The sequence below is a fragment of the Odocoileus virginianus genome, chromosome 18 (assembly GCF_023699985.2).
Source record: "Odocoileus virginianus isolate 20LAN1187 ecotype Illinois chromosome 18, Ovbor_1.2, whole genome shotgun sequence".
In the NCBI taxonomy this organism is placed as follows: domain Eukaryota; kingdom Metazoa; phylum Chordata; class Mammalia; order Artiodactyla; family Cervidae; genus Odocoileus; species Odocoileus virginianus.
Window position 1 is genome coordinate 26,824,630 of NC_069691.1, and position 21,243 is coordinate 26,845,872.

The window sequence follows — 21,243 nt, forward strand, 5'->3', positions numbered from 1 at the left end:
AATCTCACTAGTCTGTGGCAAATAATAAATTCACAACATTAACCTAATATATTGGAATTAATGGTCACATTGCTTTTATTTGGTTCAGTTAAACTTCTTTAGTTGTGACTGCCCTCTTTGCTATTTGGGCAATACATGACTTATTTCAAGAGAGTGAAATAGGGCTTAAAAGATTTGTTTTCAATGTGCATATTTCAAGAAATTAGGGTTAATTGAGAGTGGTATTACTATTTTGGAATAAATCTTTAAAATGCTATTATATGTTTTAAAATAGCTATTTGTGATGTCCTTGGGTAGCAAAGATCATATAATATGTCCACGAATACTTTCTACTTGAATTCCTGATGGGCAGGTTAATTAGATCATTCTTGTCTCTTTCCAGAGGAAACAGCTTAATAAGTACTTTGCACACAAAGTCTTGTGGTGAAACTTTTACAGGAATGTTTTTAAATTGTAGAAGTGCATATGTTTATTCTATAAAAGTTAGAAAAAATAGAAGATAACGACACTTCTAATCTTACAATAAGGGTGCAGCTACTATACTGATATTCTGACATAGTATTCAGTTTACACTGAAAATCCTATTTTGTATACCTTTTGCATTTAGTGTAATGGTACATACTTTTACATCATTTAAAACTTCATAACCATTTTACGTACACAAAATAGTCTGTCATAAGGTGCAACAATTTACTTAAGTGACTTGGAAATTCACATTTTCTATGTTTTTGATATTTTAAATAATACAGAAAAATAACTCCATGTACATATCTATAATTTCAGATCAGTGAATCAAGGACAAAAATTGGACCCCATTAGACATCTACTGAAACTGCAATTGTGTGCCCTCCTCCCCACAAATTGCTTTTTCCTTATTTCATCCATATATTTGAAGTGGCAACTGTCATTTGTATAACATGAACTTGCCCTCTGTCACAGTAAACTTGAATGTTCTCTGAGAAATTTTAATTGGGATTGAGAGAATGACCTTAATCCTCTCTGAATGGTTCCACTATGCAACTCTCAAGAACTAATGTTGGTATATTCCAACACACAGATTGAGTGTACAGAGGAAACCTGAGTGGTGTCAGAAGGATAAATAAAACAAACGACAGGAAAAAAGCAGTAACAAAGAGCAGAGAGAGAGTGCTTATGACATACATTCCCACTAAATTACATTCCTCAACCATATTTACATTCCTGATCTTGGTTTTTTAGAATATATTTTAGGAACCTTGTATCTTTGGAGCAACCCATTTTTGTTTTTGTTTTTGTCCATATGGGGTTTCTGTCTCTTCAAAGGCTTATTTTATAGTCAATGGAAATGAATATTTCAAAGGCTTTTGATACACACTGCATATGGTATATTTTACTGTGTTACCTTAGCTAAACTGAAACTACATTTCTCACAATTCATCCTGTGCATAGTTTCCAGTTAGGCCACAAAAGAAACCTGCACATGATTTGGCAAGCAGAAAAGTGAGAACCCGTTTTCTCTCCAAAGGTGGGTGTGGAAGTCAGACCCTGGAGCATGTGCCCTGGTCTGCCTGCTGACTTCCCTATATGCTTGTGGCTCCTTCAGTTTCTGTTAACTCTCTCCGTCAGCTTCTCTGAGGTTAAATGCATGTATGGGCCTCTGGTGAAGCTTCCTACTTCTCCTGTAGGTCATCCTTACATCAGCATTAGAGTTGGTGAGGGACAGACAGGAGCTGAGCCCCAGTTTATCTCCTTGGGTCCCCCTTTATCCTCATGGATTCCAGTTCTGTCCTGGCTCTCTTCTACTCCATAGCCCAAGCAACTAACAGCAGCTTTAAGCTCAACATTAGATGAAGAGGCAATGGCCTAGTATAAACATCCCCCTCAGCTGCCACAACTCCATAAAACTTCCTATAATAAATTCCATACTTCACAACACAGTAATCTGATTCTCTGAAATTGGTCTAGAAGGTAAGTGCTATTATAATAAAAGCTGAACTCATGTGGTACTGATGTTGGGTCCAGCAGCAAAGGAAGCTTGAAGGGCTTTGAAAAGACTATGACTAGCAGGAGCCTGACTAGCCGGAAGGAGCTGAGGGTTTAAGGAAGAGAGGCCAGTCCCCAGTTACTTGAATTGTCTTCAGCTGATCAAGTGGTACAGGTGACTCTGATACTAAAGCACCGAGGGAAACCATCTCTGTGTCTGAATTCCTTACCTTCAACCTGTGCTATCCACCTCAGGAAAGAGTGGTTTATTAGCAGTAAAATATGATTCATGAAGCAACTGGTGCTAGAAGTTAAGTGGTCAGAGTTGCATCTGCATTCCTGTTCTTGAGTTCTATGCTAGAATCACGTATCCTTATATAAAAATTCCTTTTATCTCCCTAGTCCAAATTGAGTTTCTCTAATTAGCACTCAAAAGGAGGCCTACCTAACAATTCACACAATCTGTAGAAACAAAGACTCTTCATGCATGTTGCTTCCCCCCACCCCCAAAAAAAGACTACCACACTATATCCTTCCAATTTTATACAATTTTGAATGAAGAAATGTCCCCTACTTAAAAAAACCATGATCAGTTATCATTTGATGTATAAACTTAAACAAGTGCTTTTGTTCAAGGAATTACGCAGTTATCTAGGAAATACTTTATTGAGTTCTTGAAATGTACAAGGTAGTAGGTTAAGCAAAGAGAAGGCTACAAAGATTTATATAGTATCTGAGGAGTTAATCACACAGCAGCAGCAATGAGAGATTAACAGAAACTAAGGCATTTCCTTGATTCTATGACCCACTTATTTTTCACATTTAAATATGTTTAAAATCAAGGCACATAATTTAATTGATGGGTGCCTTTAATGTGGGAGTGTTTCTTTTCTTCCCTTGAAAAGCTGCTATTAAATCAATAGGTGCACCTTATCATCCATGATGTTTTAGAAAAGAGGAAACGCAATATAGCACAAGCTTGTATGTAATAAGTACCATGTAAGTGACACCAAGAGACAAGATTTTCACTAGTTGGATAATAAGAACATATTAAAGCATTTCAGCTGCATCTAGAAGAGGAAAGGGCATCATATTTAACAAAGATCTCCTGTGAACACATAATATGAAAGTTCTTATAATCCTGATAACAACTGTAAATGATAGGAATTACATTAATTTTCCTGATCATACAAATGAGGATCAGATTAGTGAGAAATGTCCTTGAATTTTCACACTTAGATGTCTCTAAGTTGAAGTACAGGCTCTTTTCAGAACATGATAATGAATTTATATCATATTTACTAGGGACTTATTATATTCACTATGTAATATGTACAGTGTATTATGTTCTAAATCCTTTGCAAACAATAAGATTCAATAGATTTTAATACCACACCCATTTTAGAGATGAGGAAACTGAGACCCAGAGAAATAAAGAAAGAAGGTATCACAACTAGGAAGTGACAGAGCTAGAAGGGTTAAGAACCCCAGCAGTCCCCTCAAAAGAGTGGGTGTTATTATAATCACTATTCTCTATGCCTCTCTTGACAGCATAAAATACCTTCTCCCAATTTCTGACTATCCCATTAAAAACTATAGTCCCCTGGCTTTGAGTCCTCTTAGCCAACCACACAATTAACAGATTTATGATGCAAAGAGAAAAAGATGGTTGGATGGTATCACCGACTCAATGGACATGAGTTTGAGCGAGCTCCAGGAGTTGGTGATGGACAGGGAAGCCTGGTGTGCTGCAGTCCACGGGGCGGCAAACAGACAGACATGACAGAGCGTCTGAACAGCAACAACAACAATGTACATAATTTATTGTCTGTTTCTACTACCTCCAAGTAATCTCCTTAAAGGCAGGGATGTTTGTCTGTTTTGTTCACTGATCTACCTTAGTCTGGGACTGTGCCTAGCACAAGGTAGTAGCTCCACAGTTATTTGTTGAATAAATAAATGAATACATTTTTAAAAGGAGATGAGAAAGTGTATTCCACGTGTGAACAGTAATTGGAGAGGAGCAGAGGCAAAGCAGTGGGAGTTGTGTTCTGAAACACTGATTAGTGTGGTCCGCCTAAGCTGTCAAGTAGGAGCGGAAGAAATCTGTGAGCAAGCCTCCCAGAAAGGGAGGTGAGAGGCACCCAGGCTCGCTGGCAGGAGCCTTTGCTCCGTCACGTTTTGTTTGTAGCTTGTTCAGCAATAGACACTGGAAAGGAAGGCAGGAAGACATCAAAGTAGCTGTATTGTTCATATTTTTTCCTCCCTTTGGCAGCTATTTGCTCTCTTTCCTGCTGACACTACAATTTCAGCGATTTAATGATACAATTGTTTCTGAAAATGACACAGAAACAGACACCCTCTGCCATTTAATTGGCTGCCCTGACGAAGTGGAATCGGCTGCTTTCCAATTTCATTTTTGAGGGGTGTGAGAATCTGGAGAGGCTGGGGAAAAGATAACATTCACTGCCATTATAAAAGGTAAAATCTTAAGGAAGGATATTAAACTCAGCCTTTTTAATTAAGGCCTGTCACTTCCATGGCACATACCAGGATACTATGAAGATCACTCAATCCCAGCAAAGACCGCTAAAAGAGTTTCTCCAATTCAGTCTGCCCTTAGGTCAATGGAACTTCACTTGCCATAGGGATTCTACATTCTTTTATGTCAAGTTTACTCTGAAGTGGTTTGCTAATCCTAATAAATCATAGCAAGAAGCAGACCTCTGTTGCAAACATCTGATCATTTGAAAACCTTTCCAAGGTTATACAAATAATAATGGTGGAATCCATTAGTTTCACACATACTGTGTTTCGCCAGGATCTATATACTTGATCTCTGTACCAAACTACCTCTCATAATAAAGTGTTCTACTTTATGCTCAAATATATTTTCAATAATCCTTCTTCTTTAAAATTATCTTAGCACTACAACATTTATTAAGTTATCCTGTTGGGAAACTAAGCAAATGTTTTCTCTCATTTCCCTATACCAAAGATTAAAGAGTTATGAAGCAAGTTGCATCTCTGTCATATGAATCTCATTCTAGTTTTAGTACAAAGACCAATTTAGAATGTATTAACAGAAAATTATAAATGGAATGCCACTGGGTCTTGCTGGAAATACTATAGTTCTAGCCAAGAAACAAAGCTGAGTATGCCACGTTCATCTCCACTTCTCCGAACAAGTGGTTACCAGGGGTCACTTGGGGTCTTCCGACTCAGTCCTTGTGCAAGCTCACCATTTTGCCTAATGTGTGATGTTTAAGCAGGCAGAGGACTGACGCTTGAGACAGGTGCTTGAAATCAAATGACAGATTTCTATCCAATCCTACGTCACCTATAACTGAGGATTAGAGTATTTTCACAAATAGACAATTGGAAAGACCAAAGAACTGTCAGTTACAAGCCAATAAGGTACATACTCCCTCCACAAATAAAATTTCTGTGTATCAGACAGAGGGATATGGATATTCAGAGCTCACCCCAGACCTTGCACAGTTGGCTTATTTTGAATTTACCACCTCTACTGGAAAAGGTGTTCTTCTATTATTACTTTCCCACCTAAAACTCGAATTTACCTTACCATTTCAAATACCTGACCAAACAACATGTCAAACCTTATACCTGGAATTTATTTGAATAGCACCTACATCAAAGTGCTGCTTTCTTAGAAGTACAGAAATGTTAATACATATCAGCTTGGCAAAAAGTTCTCTAATTGCAAAGGTATTGCCTTTGAGAAGGACAACCCATGTATGGAGCAGCCCATGTTTTCTCTAACAAAGGAAACCAGAGATTCAATACAGAAGGAATAAATTTAGTAGATGTATTGCTTATGACGAATGGATGTAAGTTAAATGAAGCACATATTTAAAGGGAACCTGGAATAAAAAATGCAATCCACAAGAGAGAAAAAAAAAATCTAAAGAAAGTTTCAAATCTATGATGAATTCAACTGAGCAAGAAGAAAGCACAGTGGTATCATTACTTGTGGGATCATAGTTAAGAAACAGCAGGGCATGTGTGTGGTGCTGGTCAGCCTCACTAATGGATGAATTCAATTCCTGGAGCAAGGTTTTCAAAATGAGGAGAGTGCTAGAAGTTGAAAACGAAATCCAAATTAAGAGCTGTTGTCCTATATCCTTAAGCTAACCTTAGGGCAGAGGGCTTTTAAGGCTCTTTCCTCCTACTTAGATGTTAAAAACCAAGTAGTTGATCTATAAAAATCAATGATTCTTAATTTGCATGAAGGCTTTTTTCAATTTTTTTGTGTCCCTTTATTATCCAGGCAAAATGTTTTAGAATAGCACAGCTACTTCATATTTATTTATGCCTCTCATGAAAAAAACAAGTATCCTTTACTTTTCCCTTCCTCCAACTGGAGTGCAAATTTTAAGGTAAAGAACAAGGCAAGTTTTCACTCAGAAAGACTTCTCTAGGAAGAGGTAGGCTTCCAGGATAATAAAACTATCATGGCATCTATCTTCTCCTCTACATGACAGTGACTTTCAAGCAGATTGAAAAGGGATTTATTTATTCATCCAATAAATATTTATCAGAAAAAGACAAATGGAAGAAAATAGGATATTGGATCTATGGAATTTTATGTTTATTTTAGGCAAGACTTAGCTAAGGCCTGGTATATGAGATCAGTAATATTTCCTCCTCAAAGTTACCATAGAAATCTGAGTGATTCAGCTACTGGGAAGGGGGGATGTCACCATCTTTTACAGAGAAAACAGATAAAAATCAAGGAGGAATGTTTGCCCTCATTATTTTTTCCACATCAGCTACTGGGTCTCCTTACTTCTGATTTTTCATCTATGTAGACTATCATAATGCTGTCATAGTTTTTCTAAGACACAGCTCTGATTATAGGGCTGCACAGATTACAGCAATAAACAAATAATAATAACAAGCACCTTAAATATCCATTTTTCATTTAAAAGTAAAATATAATTTTTTAGATCAGGTTTCAAAACTTCCACCAAAGAATCCCAGTTCAACACTTTTTTTCCAACATTTTTCCACTCTTATCATATTTGAGGATTCAATCTCTCCCCTACTGCCAAAATGTCCCTATTCATTTCCACCTCCATGTTTCTTATACTTCTTACAGATACACGCATCTATAGCCCATCAAATTCAAAATGTCCTTTGCTTTCTTCAATAATTCATTCATATTCCAACAGATGAAATAAAACCTCCTTTTTTTTAAATTCTTATTCTACTTTGTGTTAACAAATTAGCAATCTCCACCTGTAATGTCATTATGTATATGTAGCCAATATTTCCGCACTCATTTACAGATATTATTATACATAATGTCTTCATAGTAATAAATAAAAAAATCACTAGCTTAGAGTCAATACCAAGAAAATATCTATCTTTATACACTGTCAACTCAAGTAGATCTTTTATTACTTAGTCTTCTCTTGACATTATATCATACTAGTTTATATCACACTGATCAGGAATTATGTATTATTTGTATTGATGTTTGTCTTTGTTTAATTACAGAATTGTACAATACAAAAAGTGGGCAACTTTGAAGTCAGATTTTGATTTGAAACTAGCTCTGACATTAAATAGCTCTATGTACTTAGGAAAACTATCAACCATCTTAAAGATTCAGTTTATTTCTAAATTATGTATCAAAACCTTACAGACTTTTTTGAAAATAAAATGTAATGATTCTTATTAAGCACCAAGGACATGGCAAGGACTGAAATGAATTACATCTTTCTGTTGGGATATCATCTCATGATTCACACTGTCTCTTTTTAAAAGGAACATCCTGTAACTCAGTTTCTACATATCTTCCAAAGTGTGTAGTAGAACTGAACACAGATCACAAGCAATTAGTGCCAGTAAGCATATGTGAGGAATGGAAATAGAGTTTTATACAGACTTTTAAACACTGAATCTTAACTGAAAAATATAAAATTGTCATGCAATAGATAGAACTCAGGTCAAACAGTCTGACACATCTGACTCTAGATTTGTAGATATTACTTACTAGCACTGTGACTTTGACACAGGTCCTTTACTTCTCTGAATCTTCATTTCTTCACCTGTGAAAATGAGGACATTGGACTAGATCCATGATTTTTAACTGCACTTTAATATATACTGGCTTATTTATTCTGTGAATGAAATTTTATGGAAGCATAACAAATAGAAGCATTAAAAGTAGAGCTACTTTGGAAGTTTAGAGTCTCCACTTTTTGGTCCCTTCCTGTAAGCCAGACTAAATCTGGCTTAAATCTGCTCAAGGATTTACAGAGGATTCATGAAGAATTGTGATAATTTGGTTTATAAAAACATCTACTCAGAAAGCATGTATAAGAAATGACAAACTTTATCCATTCATCCGTGGAGGATATTTAGGCTGTTTCCACATCTTTGGTATTGTAAGTAATGCTGAAATGAGAAATATCTTTGAGATATTGGTTTCATGTTCTTTGAATATATATCCATAAATGAGATTACTGGATCAAAGGGTATTTATATTTTTCATATTTTGAGGAAAATCCAGTGTTTTCCCAAAATGGCTGTACTGATTTACATTTCCAAATGTTTGTTGATGAATGGATAGAGAAAATGTGGCTATATATTTAACTACACACACACACACACACACACACACACACACACACACTGGAATATTAATCAGCCTTAAAAGAAAGAAGGAGATCCTGTCATTTGTGACAACAGGATGAACCTGATAAATATGATAAGTGAAATAAGCCAGATACAGAAAAGCAAATACTGCATATTCTCAATCATAGGTGGAATCTGAAATGTCAATTTCATAAAAACAGAGAGCAGTATTGTGGTTATAATTAGCTAGGGAGAATAAGGTATGTATTCTACTGGTCAAAGAATATGTAGTGTAGTCATGCAATATAAATAAGTTCTGGAGATCTAAAGTACACAGTGTGGAAGATTCATAGCATTACAGGCCTACCTCAAGAAACAAGAAAAAAGTCAAATAAATAACCTAACTCTACACCTAAAGCAACTAGAGAAGGAAGAAATGAAGAACCCCAGGGTTAGTAGAAGGAAAGAAATCTTAAAAATTAGGGCAGAAATAAATGCAAAAGAAACTAAAGAGACCATAGCAAAAATCAACAAAGCTAAAAGCTGGTTTTTTGAAAAAATAAACAAAATTGACAAACCATTAGCAAGACTCATTAAGAAACAAAGGGAGAAGAACCAAATTAACAAAATTAGAAACGAAAATGGAGAGATCACAACAGACAACACTGAAATACAAAGGATCATAAGAGACTACTACCAGCAGCTCTATGCCAATAAAATGGACAACTTGGAAGAAATGGACAAGTTCTTAGAGAAGTATAACTTTCCAAAACTGAACCAGGAAGAAATAGAAGATCTTAACAAAACCATCACAAGCAAGGAAATCGAAACTGTAATCAGAAATCTTCCAGCAAACAAAAGCCCAGGACCAGATGGCTTCACAGCTGAATTCTACCAAAAATTTAGAGAAGAGCTAATACCTATCTTACTCAAACTCTTCCAGAAAATTGCAGAAGAAGTAAACTTCCAAACTCATTCTATGAGGCCACCATCACTCTAATTCCAAAACCAGACAAAGATGCCACAAAAAAAGAAAACTACAGGCCAATATCACTGATGAACATAGATGCAAAAATCCTTAACAAAATTCTAGCAAACAGAATCCAACAACATATTTAAAAAATCATACATCATGACCAAGTGGGCTTTATCCCAGGGATGCAAGGATTCTTCAATATCTGCAAATCAATCAATGTAATACACCACATTAACAAATTGAAAGATAAAAACCATATGATTATCTCAATAGATGCAGAAAAAGCCTTTGACAAAATTCAACATCCATTTATGATTAAACTCTCCAGAAAGTAGGAATAGAAGGAACATACCTCAACATAATAAAAGCTATATATGACAAACCCACAGCAAGCATCACCCTCAATGGTGAAAAATTGAAAGCATTTCCCCTGAAATCAGGAACAAGACAAGGGTGCCCACTCTCACCACTCCTATTCAACATAGTTTTGGAAGTGTTGGCCACAGCAACCAGGGCAGAAAAAGAAGTAAAAGGAATCCAGATAGGAAAAGAAGAAGTGAAGCTTTCTCTGTTTGCAGATGACATGATCCTCTACATAGAAAACCCTAAAGACTCTACCAGAAAATTACTAGAGCTAATCAACGAATACAGTAAAGTTGCAGGATATAAAATTAACACACAGAAATCTCTTGCATTCCTATACACTAACAATGAGAAAACAGAAAGAGAAATTAAGGAAATGATACCACTCACCATTGCAACAAAAAGAATAAAATACTTAGGAGTATATCTACCTAAAGAAACAAAAGACCTATGCATAGAAAACTATAAAACACTGATGAAAGAAATCAAAGAGGACACAAACAGATGGAGAAATATACCGTGGTCATGGATTGGAAGAATCAATATTGTCAAAATGGCTATACTACCCAAAGCAATCTATAGATTCAATGCAATCCCTATCAAACTACCAACGGTATTTTTCACAGAACTAGAACAAATAATTTCACAATTTGTATGGAAATACAAAAAACCTCGAATAGCCAAAGTAACCTTGAGAAAGAAGAATGGAACTGGAGGAATCAACCTGCCTGACTTCAGACTATACTACAAAGCTACAGTCATCAAGACAGTATGGTACTGGCACAAAGACAGAAATATAGATCAATGGAACAGAATAGAAAGCCCAGAGATAAATCCACAAACCTATGGTCACCTTATCTTCGACAAAGGAGGCAAGGATATACAATGGAAAAAAGACAACCTCTTTAACAAGTGGTGCTGGGAAAACTGGTCAACCACCTATAAAAGAATGAAACTAGAACACTTTCTAACACCATACACAAAAATAAATTCAAAATGGATTAAAGATCTAAATGTAAGACCAGAAACTATAAAACTCCTAGAGGAGAACATAGGCAAAACACTCTCCGACATAAATCACAGCAGGATCCTCTATGACCCACATCCCAGAATTTTAGAAGCAAAAGCAAAAATAAACAAATGGGACCTAATGAAACTTAAAAGCTTTTGCACAACAAAGGAAACTATAAGCAAGGTGCAAAGACAGCCCTCAGATTGGGAGAAAATAATGGCAAATGAAGCAACAGACAAAGGATTAATCTCAAAAATATACAAGCAACTCCTCCAGCTCAACTCCAGAAAAATAAATGACCCAATCAAAAAATGCTGCTATCCAAAAGTCTACAAGCAATAAATGCTGGAGAGAGTGTGGAGAAAAGGGAACCCTCTTACACTGTTGGTGGGAATGCAAATTAGTACAGCCACTATGGAAAACAGTGTGAAGATTTCTTAAAAAGCTGGAAATAGAACTGCCATATGACCCAGCAATCCCACTTCTGGGCATACACACCAAGGAAAGCAGATCTGAAAGAGACACATGCACCCCAATGTCCATTGCAGCACTGTTTATAATAGCCAGGTCATGGAAGCAACCTAGATGCCCATCAGCAGACGAATGGATGAGGAAGCTGTGGTACATATACACCATGGAATATTACTCAGCCATTAAAAAGAATTCACTTGAATCAGTTCTAATGAGATGGATGAAACTAGAGCCCATTATACAGAGTGAAGTAAGCTAGAAAGATAAAGACCATTACAGTATACTAACACATATATATGGAATTTAGAAAGATGCTAATGATAACCCTATATGCAAAACAGAAAAAGAGACTCAGATGTATAGAACAGACTTGTGGACTCTGTGGGAGAAGGCTAGGGTGGGATGTTTCAAGAGAACAGCATCGAAACATGTATATTATCTAGAGTGAAACAGATCACCAGCCCAGGTTGGATGCGTGAGACAAGTGCTCGGGCCTGGTGCACTGGGAAGACCCAGAGGGATTGGGTGGAGAGGGAGGTGGGAGGGGGGACTGGGATGGGGAATACATGTAAATCCATGGCTAATTCATTTCAATGTATGACAAAAACCACTGTAATGTTGTAAAGTAATTAGCCTCCAACTAATAAAAATAAATGGAAAAAAAATAATAAAGTACACAGTGTGACTATAGTTAACAGTATTGTATTATACACTTTAAATTTGTTACATTTGACATTTGTTTAAAGGGTAAATCTTAAATTTCTTGCTCTCTCCTCCTCAAAAAAAATGGTAACCATATGAAGTAATAAATATGCTAATTAGCTAAAATGTAGTGAATATTTCACAATGTATACATATATCGAATCATTAATTTATACATCTGAAATATATGCATGCTTCAATTATCAATATTCAATTAAGTCAGATAGCCTTTTAAGTTGCGGGGAAGTAAGTGAAAGGTCAAACTTTAAGCTATCTTTATATTCACCAAATATTTCCTAAAGATTCACTGAAACTCTTAAAGCTTTCTTACTAGGCATGTTGCATACATTATCCAAATACCTAAAAATTCCAAATTGAAATTTTACAACTCTAATATTTAACTTCAGGAAAAAAGATAACTTGGATTACAAATGGGAATACAACTAACAAATAAGAATGATAATACACTGATGTTTTATGTTTTAAAAACCATATTAGCTACAAAACTCATGTAGATGAGCTGTCTTCACACTTTAAATATCACTTAGAGTGTCATGATGAAGACTATATCATAGAATGGTCAGTGTGCAAAAATCTTGGAAGAAATTATACAAGAAATTAAACATGTGCTTTGTAGTGAGAGAGATGATTTGAACATTTTAACAGTGAAGTTCTAGGAAATACACTACCTCTAAGCTGCAACTTTGGGCTTCCCTGGTAGCTCAGATGGTAAAGAAATTGCCAGCAATGCAGGAGACCTGGATTTGTTCCCCGGGTTGGGAAGATCCCCTGGAGAAGGGAAAAGCAACCCACTCTCGTATTCTTGCCTAGAGAATTCCATGGACAGACCATGGTGTCACAAAAGGTCAGACATGACTGAGTGATTAACACACTTTCTAAACTGCAATGTATCTGTAAAATGCAAATAACAATATTGATCCTCCTTGATTTTATGTGTTTTTTGTCTTTGCTTGTTTTTTCGGTGATTGTAAAGTAATATTTAATATAAGAAAACACTAGCTCTTTTAGGCGCCTAGTAAATATTAGTTCCTTTTCCTTCTCTTACTATATAATTTCATAAATATAGTTGACATTGCTCAACACAGATGAAGCAATGTTAGCAATTCAACATGTTAATGGTCTCTTTCACTGTGGTTTGTAACTTTCTAACCTTTCGAAGCTGTTAAAATAAAGTCAAATAATGATACTGCTGTGGCATAAGTGTATGCTAGGATCAATAAAGAGTGGTTGTTGGAATAAATTGCAATTAAAGAGGTATTGCTTGATTGCTTGACAGTAGGTAGTCTTTCTGGCCCAAATAAACTCAAGCATCAGTCTGATTTATAGGCTGATTAGTATGGACTTCACATGCATCTCACTGGGAGACCATCAGATCACACTGACTTCTACCTGCATCAAGAGCGTGCCCTTGACGTTGTTTCATGTCACTGACAGGTGCCACATCCTCTTTACTTATTTACTTTGTTTATTCAGGATATAGTCATAATTTTTAATCATGTAGAACACAATAAATGTAATACCTTTGTAAATAAGTACTGAAATAGCTGTTAAAATTTTAGTATTGCTGCTGGGCTTTTCCTGTTTCTATACATTTACGATAAAAGCATGTGTGAATTCAGAAATGGCACATGCATCAATATAGCAAAGAAGGATGATTATTATTGAATTTTTGCAGCAATAGAAAAATACACATCAGCAATCAATTTATAGGCTAGAAAAACTCAGGATAGGTGTATTTCATGACAAACTAGTTGACTAATTCCTTAAAAAAAAAGAACCTAATTTTTATTTTCTAAATAAAGAAGTATGCCTATCTAAAGAATAATTTTGCTTATTTCTAACATGTCTATTCAATGTGGTATTTTATACACAATACATTCTAATATATTTGTCATTTTCAATTGTTCAGTCATGTCTGACTCTTTGGGATTCCATGGACTGCAGCATGCCAGTATCCCCTGTCCTTCACCATCTCCTGGTGCTTGCTCAAACTCATGTCCATTGAGTCAGTCATGCCACCTAACCATCTCATCCTCTGTTGTCCCCTTCTCCTGCCTTCGGTATTCCCAGCATCCAGCTCTTATCTAATGACAGCTCTTTCTACCAGGTGGCCAAATAGTGGAGCTTCAGCTTCAGCATCAGTCTTTCCAATGAGTATTCAGGATTGATTTCCTTTAGGATTGACTGGTTTGATCACCTTGCTGTCCAAGGGACTCTCAAGAGTCTTCTCCAACACCACAGTTCAAAAGCATCAATTCTTTGGTGTTCAGCCTTCTTTACGGTGCAAATTTCACATCCTTACATGACTACTGGAAAACCACAGCTTTGACTAAATGGAACTTTGTTGGCAAAGTAATGTCTCTGGTTTTCAATACAGTGTCTAGGTTTGTTATAGTTTTTCTTATCAAGGGTCTTTTAATTTCATGGGTGCACACCTACATAATTATTTAGTGAATATGTGACACATGCACACTAAAGTGAGGTAATTTAAGCAATCCTTTGGATTATGAATTTTATTAAGGTATATAGTGTGTATGTATCTGTGTTTTCTTCCACTGTTGTTGTTGCTTAATTGCTGAGTTGTGTCTGACTCTTTGCTACCCCATGGACTGGAGCCCACGAGGCTCATCTGTCCATGGGATTTCTCAGGCAAGAATACTGGAGTGGGTTACCATTTCCTTTTACAGGGCATCTTCCAACCCAGGGACCAAACCCACATCTCCTGTTTGGCAGGAAGATTCTTTACCACTGAGCCACCTGGGAAGCCCTTTCTTCCATTTTGTATTTACTAATCAGTCTACTCTCTGCTAGAGAAATAAATTTATTTAATGAACAAATTAAAAAAGTACAATTCCTCAAAAGGAACAATTATATATATATATACACATATGCATGTATATATACATGTACATATATATATATATAATTGTTCCTTTTGAAGAATTATGCTATATGAATACTTTTATATGTATATATACATATATAATTGTACTTTTTAATATATATATTATATATATATATATAAAGCATCTTTTCTGTAAGTCCTACTTCCACATTTCTGTAAATGCTACATTAAAAAAGCAAAGAAACAAAAATAAAAATCATGCAAAAAATACTCTGATGCCATACCTTCTATGTTATCCCATATTTATGTTAGATATTTATTTTAGGTGCTACTGTTACACCCAGTAAATCCAAATTATATTTATTATAGTAAAATTACATAATTTTCTGTCTCTGAGCCCCATTTGCCTTTCTCTACTCCTTCTAAAATGAAAGTTTTGTGTAGGCCAAAGTAAAAAAGACTAGCTGTTTTTCTACATTGATGAATTCTCCTCAGTTTCTGACTTGTAAATAGTATTCAATATGTATTTGTTGGATGAAGGAACTAATCAAAACTTTTGATTATAAAAAGTGAATACAATATTTTGTGTTGGCCAAAAAGGCTTTTCTGTAACATCTTATGGAAAAACTCAAACTTTTTGATCAAGCCAATATTTGTGACTTTACACATGAAAATACATTTTGATAATTCTGAGTAATCTTTTTACAGCTTTTATATATGACAGTACAAATATACTGTAATGTAGTACAAAACTACATTAAATTTAAGCAATTATACCAAAAATAGAAAATAAAACACTAGAATCAATGAAAGCATTTTAAAGAACAAAAGAGGACCCAAAGATAAAATGTTTCTGTGTAAAAATTAGAAGTCCTTGAAAAAAAATATGAGAAAACAAATTAGGATCAAAATCCATTCCCTGGCTCTTAGGTAATGTCATCTAAAATAAGAATTTGGGGTCCTTGAAAGCAAAATATATGTCTACCGACTTTGTTAATTTAAGGATTTAACATAATACCTGGTTCATTGTGAAGACTCAGTTCATATTTTAAATGCATTACAAATGAATCAATCAATTATTTGAAGCAGGGCATCTAAGAATTGAAAAAACAGTATATAAAATGCCAGGAAAACACAATAAAGACTGGAAAATATGAAAATGTGTGATACAGTAATTTAACTAACTAATACAGCATAGACTACATATGTTGTATTATAAGATGATGATACTATGTTAAACTACAAGTGCTATTAGAACTCCAGAAAAACAGAGTATAACTGAATACATAGGTATGAAAATATTCCACAATGAACCAGTATCCTTTTCCACTCTGAGTTAAGTGTGATAAACAGAGTTGAAGATAATATTTGAGAGTATCTTTTCCCATGTCTGTGGGAAGATTTGGTGAGGAGGAGATAGAATTTTGCTTTCCTGTCTTGGGTTAATTTGCTGAAGTAAACAGTGGAAGAGAATGGATAGGTATAGATCCGAAAGCAAGAAACACCGTAATTCTAAGAATGTGTGTTTTTGCACAGACCTTACAGCAGCTATCAGCTCTGACTGATCTTTGGTATTCCATCAGTCTGATTATCAACTTGTGCAAAATCTTGAAATAAAGAACTACAGTTTTATCTTCTGCATAACTGTGATGTCGTTAAAATAAAGCAAGTGTTTAAATACTTATATCTGCCAGGTGGTCAAATCTTTCTCTTCACTCTTGCACATACCCATCCTACCCATCTACATCTATTTAATTCTTATGAGCCTCAGATAAACCCACTCCCATCCAGTTGCTTTTTGCTTCTCTGCCTTGCTTCTGCCTGTTCTAACACTTCATAGCCTTTCTTTGGGGTTAGTTCAGATCAATCCTGCTTTTTATGAGTACATTTTTTTCTCCAGGTAACTTTTTGTTAATTTTCAGATTACTTTTTATGAAGCAGAATTAAGCTTTTAAAAGCCTACATCCCTACTTCAAATCAGTCTGAACTTCTAACTGTAAATTACCTAAAATTGCCAATCACATATGCCTGTGACCCACTTTCTTAACAGGAAATATTGTTCTCTAGATTTTTTTAAGAGCACCGTTTAAAGTAAAATAAGCATTAGAAAATAGTGTTTGGGGGTATAAATTATAAATTTAATGATTTAACATGGGGATGATTTGCACCAACTACAAATGTGAAAAACACTGTTCCATGCATAGCATATTAGGCTTCCCTGGTGACAGAGTACAGAATCTGCCTGCAATGCAGGAGACCTGGGTTTGATCCCTAGATCAGGAATATCTCCTGAAGAAGTGAATGACGACCCACTCCAGTATTTTTGCCTGGAGAATTCCATAGACAGAGGAGTCCATGAGATTGCAGAGAGTCAGGCAGAACTGAGTGAATAAGCCTGCATGAATGCATGGCATATATCATCAAAGTCAAAATTCTATGCCTCTAAGCAACAAAATGGATGCTGAAATTTTGTTAAAAATATTTTCTTGGTCACTTATAGTAAGCAAAATAAAACTTGGTATCCTGGTATTAAAAATGTATATTTTAGCCTATGCTATTATAAAATTAAAAAGTTTACCTCTCCCATTATTTGAATACATTGAATACAAAGGAAAATATTAGTGGTCATTTTCACTTAGTAATATCTGTTTTAACCAACTTTAAAATAATAATTTAGAAATGGTAAAATAATTAATTTAAAAAAGAGTCATTTGTGACAAGCCTGATAATTATCCCCTAAATATATTCATGTTTTAATCTCCCAAAACTTTGAATATCTTATATTACATGGTATAGGAGAATTAAACTGCAAATGAGGTGAGTTTAAGATAGTGGGGGTTATCCTGGATTATTCAGGTGGGTCTAGTGTAATCGCAGGGTTAGGATAAGTGAGAAAGTGAGGCAGGAGAGTAAGAATCTGAATGATATGATCTGACAAAGACTTTACTGGCCATTGCTGGCTTTGAAGATGGTGGTGATATCTGCAATGCAAGATGCCTTTAGAATGTGGAAAAGGCAAGGAAATGGATTTCCTCCTACAGCTCCCAGAAAGAAATGTAGACATGATATAAATTTAACATTTATGTACAAGTTTTTGTGAACTTATGTTTTTATTTTTCATGAATATAGCTCTAGTAGTACAAATGTAAGATCATATGATAACTCTGTTTATCATTTAGAGAATCTTTCAAACTGTTTTCCAAAGTGGATGGTAACATTTATATTCATTTACATAATACATACATTTACATGATATATACAATTATACGTCAGCAATGTGTGAGGACTCCAGTTTCTCCGTAATGTCAAGAATACTTGTTATTATTTGACTTTTTACTTGTAATTATCTCAGTGGGTTTGTAATGATACCTTAAGGGCTTCCCAGATGGCTCAAGTATTAAAGAACTTGCCTGCTAGTGCAGGAGACAGAGAAGATGTGGGTTTGATCCCTAGGTTGGGAAGATCCTCTCAAGGAGGAAATGGCAACCCACTCCAGTTTTCTTGGCTGGAAAATCGCATGGACAGAGGAGCCTGGCGGGCTACAGTCCACAGGGTCACAAAAATCAGATGACTTAACACCAGGGCAGGAGCACAAATGTTACTTTATTGTGGTTTTGATTTGTATTTCTCTAATAATTAACAAAGTGAATATATTTTTATGTACTTACTTGCCATTTACAACTTTTTAGAAAAATGTCTATTCAAACCCTTCATCTATATCTAGTATTTTATTAATAGTTAATAAATAATTATTTTCTCCTTTAGGGGATATTATTTATTTTATTTTTAAAATATACATTACTTTTTGGAGAAGGTTTAGGTTCACAACGAAATTTAGTGGAAGGTACACTCTTTTCATATACCCCCTACCACAACACATGCATGACATTCCCCGTTGACAATATTCTTGACCAGTGTTCACTAGAGTGGGACATCTGTTACAACTGATAAAATTGTACTGACAAATCACTGTCACTCAAAGTCTATAGTTTACATGAGGAACCACTCTTGGTATTGTGCAGCCAACGAATTTGGATAAATGTATAATGATACATATCCATCACTATAATATCACACAGGGTACTTTCATTGCCCTAAATATTCTTTGTGTTCTATCCACTCCTCCTTTTCTGCAGTCCCTAGCAACCACTGATCTTTTTATTGTCTCTGTAGTTGTGCTCTTTCCAGAAGGTCATATAATTGAAATCCTATAGTATGTAGTCATCTCAGATTGGCTTCTTTCATTTAGTAACATGCACTTAAAGTTCCTTCATGTCTTTTCATGACTTGATACTTCATTTCCTTGTGTCACTCAATACTATTACATTGTCTGGACGTACTACAGTTTATTCATCTATTCATACACTGAAAAACACTTTCATTTCTTCCATGCTTTGGCAATTATGAATAAGGCTGCTATAAACATTCTGTGTACAGGTTTTACGTGGACCTAAGATTTTAGCTACTTTACTAATTAACAAGGAATATAACTGCTAAATTCTAGTATCATAAAGTACGTTTAGCTTTGTAAGATACTGCCAAAATATTTTCCAAAATGGCTGTACCATTTTGTATTTCCACCAGGAATGGATGAGAATTCCTGTTGTTCCATATCTTCAGTAGCATTTGGTGTCTTCAGCATTCTAGACTTGGCCACTCTAATAGTTGTGTGTGTGTTTATGCATGCATACTATGTCACTTCAGTCATGTATGACTCTTTGCAACCTGTGGACTGTAGTGTGAAAGGGGGTCCTCTGTCCAGGGGATTCTCCAGGCAAGAATACTGGAATGGGTTGCCATGCTCTCCTCCAGGCGATCTTTCCAACCCAGGGATCTAACATGCATCTCTCATGTCTCCTGCATTGGCAGGCAAATCTTTACCACTAGCATCACCTGGGAAGTAGTCCCTAATAGTTTTGTAGTGGTATCTAACTATTGTTTTAATTTGCATTTCTCTGATGACATATATGTAGACCAACTTTTTATATACTTATTCGACAACTATATATCTTTGAAAGTATCTCTTAAGGTCTTTGGTCATTTTTAAATAGGGTTATTTGTTTTCTTATTCTCATGTTTTAAGAATTTAAGAGTTCTTCATATATTTTAGATAACAGTCTGCAATGGACTAAATTATTTGTGTCTCCCCGAAATTCAAATGCTGAAATCCTAACTTCTAATGTGATAGTATTACGAGGTAGAGCCTCTGGGAGGTAATTAAATCATGAAAACTTATGAATGGCACTAGTGCCTTATCAAAAGTATCCCAGAAAGTTTTCTTGCCCTCTTTCTGCCCTGTGAGGATACAGCAAGAAGCTGGCAGCCTACAATCTGGAAGAGGGCATGCACAACATGTCAAATTTGTTCAAGTCCTGAGCTTAGACTTCCCAATCTCTAAGAATGTGAGAAATAAATGTTTACTATTTAAGCCACCTAGTCTGTGTTATTCTGTTAAAGTAATCTGCACTAGGACAAAGTCCTTTATCAAACTGTGCCTTTTGCAACTATTTTTGTCCATTTTGATGAGAGTATTTTTATTCTTTTGAATGTGCCTTTAATGGAGCAAGTTTTTTTCAATTTTAATAAAGTTCATCTTATCGATTTATATTCATGGAGGGGATACTATTTAATATGGTGGTTTCAGTTATAGAGAACAAATCCATATACCTTTAACATGATGAGAACGTGGAAGGGAGAAATAAAAAATATAGGATGGGACTTGAATGTTGCTATAAATTTACCCTAATAAGACCAGAAAATTTTCAGGATTATGTCACTACAGAGTAACTCAGCATCATCCTTGTATCTTTCAAATAATAAAGACAGAAATATTAATGATGCTTATTAAGGCAGGTGGATAGATAGAATTAAGTTAGGGGAGGTATATGTTCACACTCTATAGAATAATACAGAATAGACAATAGTTTTTGGGTTAATAAATAGACCAATTACATTAAGTACACTTTTTCCTCCTCTCTGTATTTTATTATATTATATTTTATATTATTAAGCCCTGTCAATATGTGTTTCAGCAATTAATTAGCAAGGACTTTTCTTTTGTAGTCAAACATAGTCAAATTAACTTCAACTTAATAAGAAAGAATATTCAGAATGTAAAAAATTAATAAACAGAAATCTCAACTGAATAGAGTCAGGAAACCAGAATGGGGAGCTGTCATACCATACGATGACAGCTGAGGCTAATAAGAGAGACCCCTCTTAACTCCTCGCAAGGTCTCAGCCAAAGAAAAGCCAGGAACTCTTTTACTATAGCTCTCTAATTTC

General features: G+C 35.2%; 1 protein-coding gene across 38 annotated transcripts in view; it reads right to left on the bottom strand.

Annotated features, from left to right (window-relative positions):
* The window catches only part of PTPRD (protein tyrosine phosphatase receptor type D), a 2,322,816-nt gene that overhangs the window by 2,019,124 nt on the left and 282,449 nt on the right, over positions 1 to 21,243 (bottom strand). For 37 of the 38 annotated variants that reach the window (XM_070480470.1, XM_070480507.1, XM_070480505.1 and 34 more), the window contains one exon: positions 7,985 to 8,039. The exons of the other annotated variant lie outside the window; for it this stretch is intronic. The gene's annotated coding sequence lies outside the window, so the exon portion shown is untranslated. The remainder of the gene's footprint in view (positions 1 to 7,984; positions 8,040 to 21,243) is intronic. 38 annotated transcript variants of the gene reach the window in all.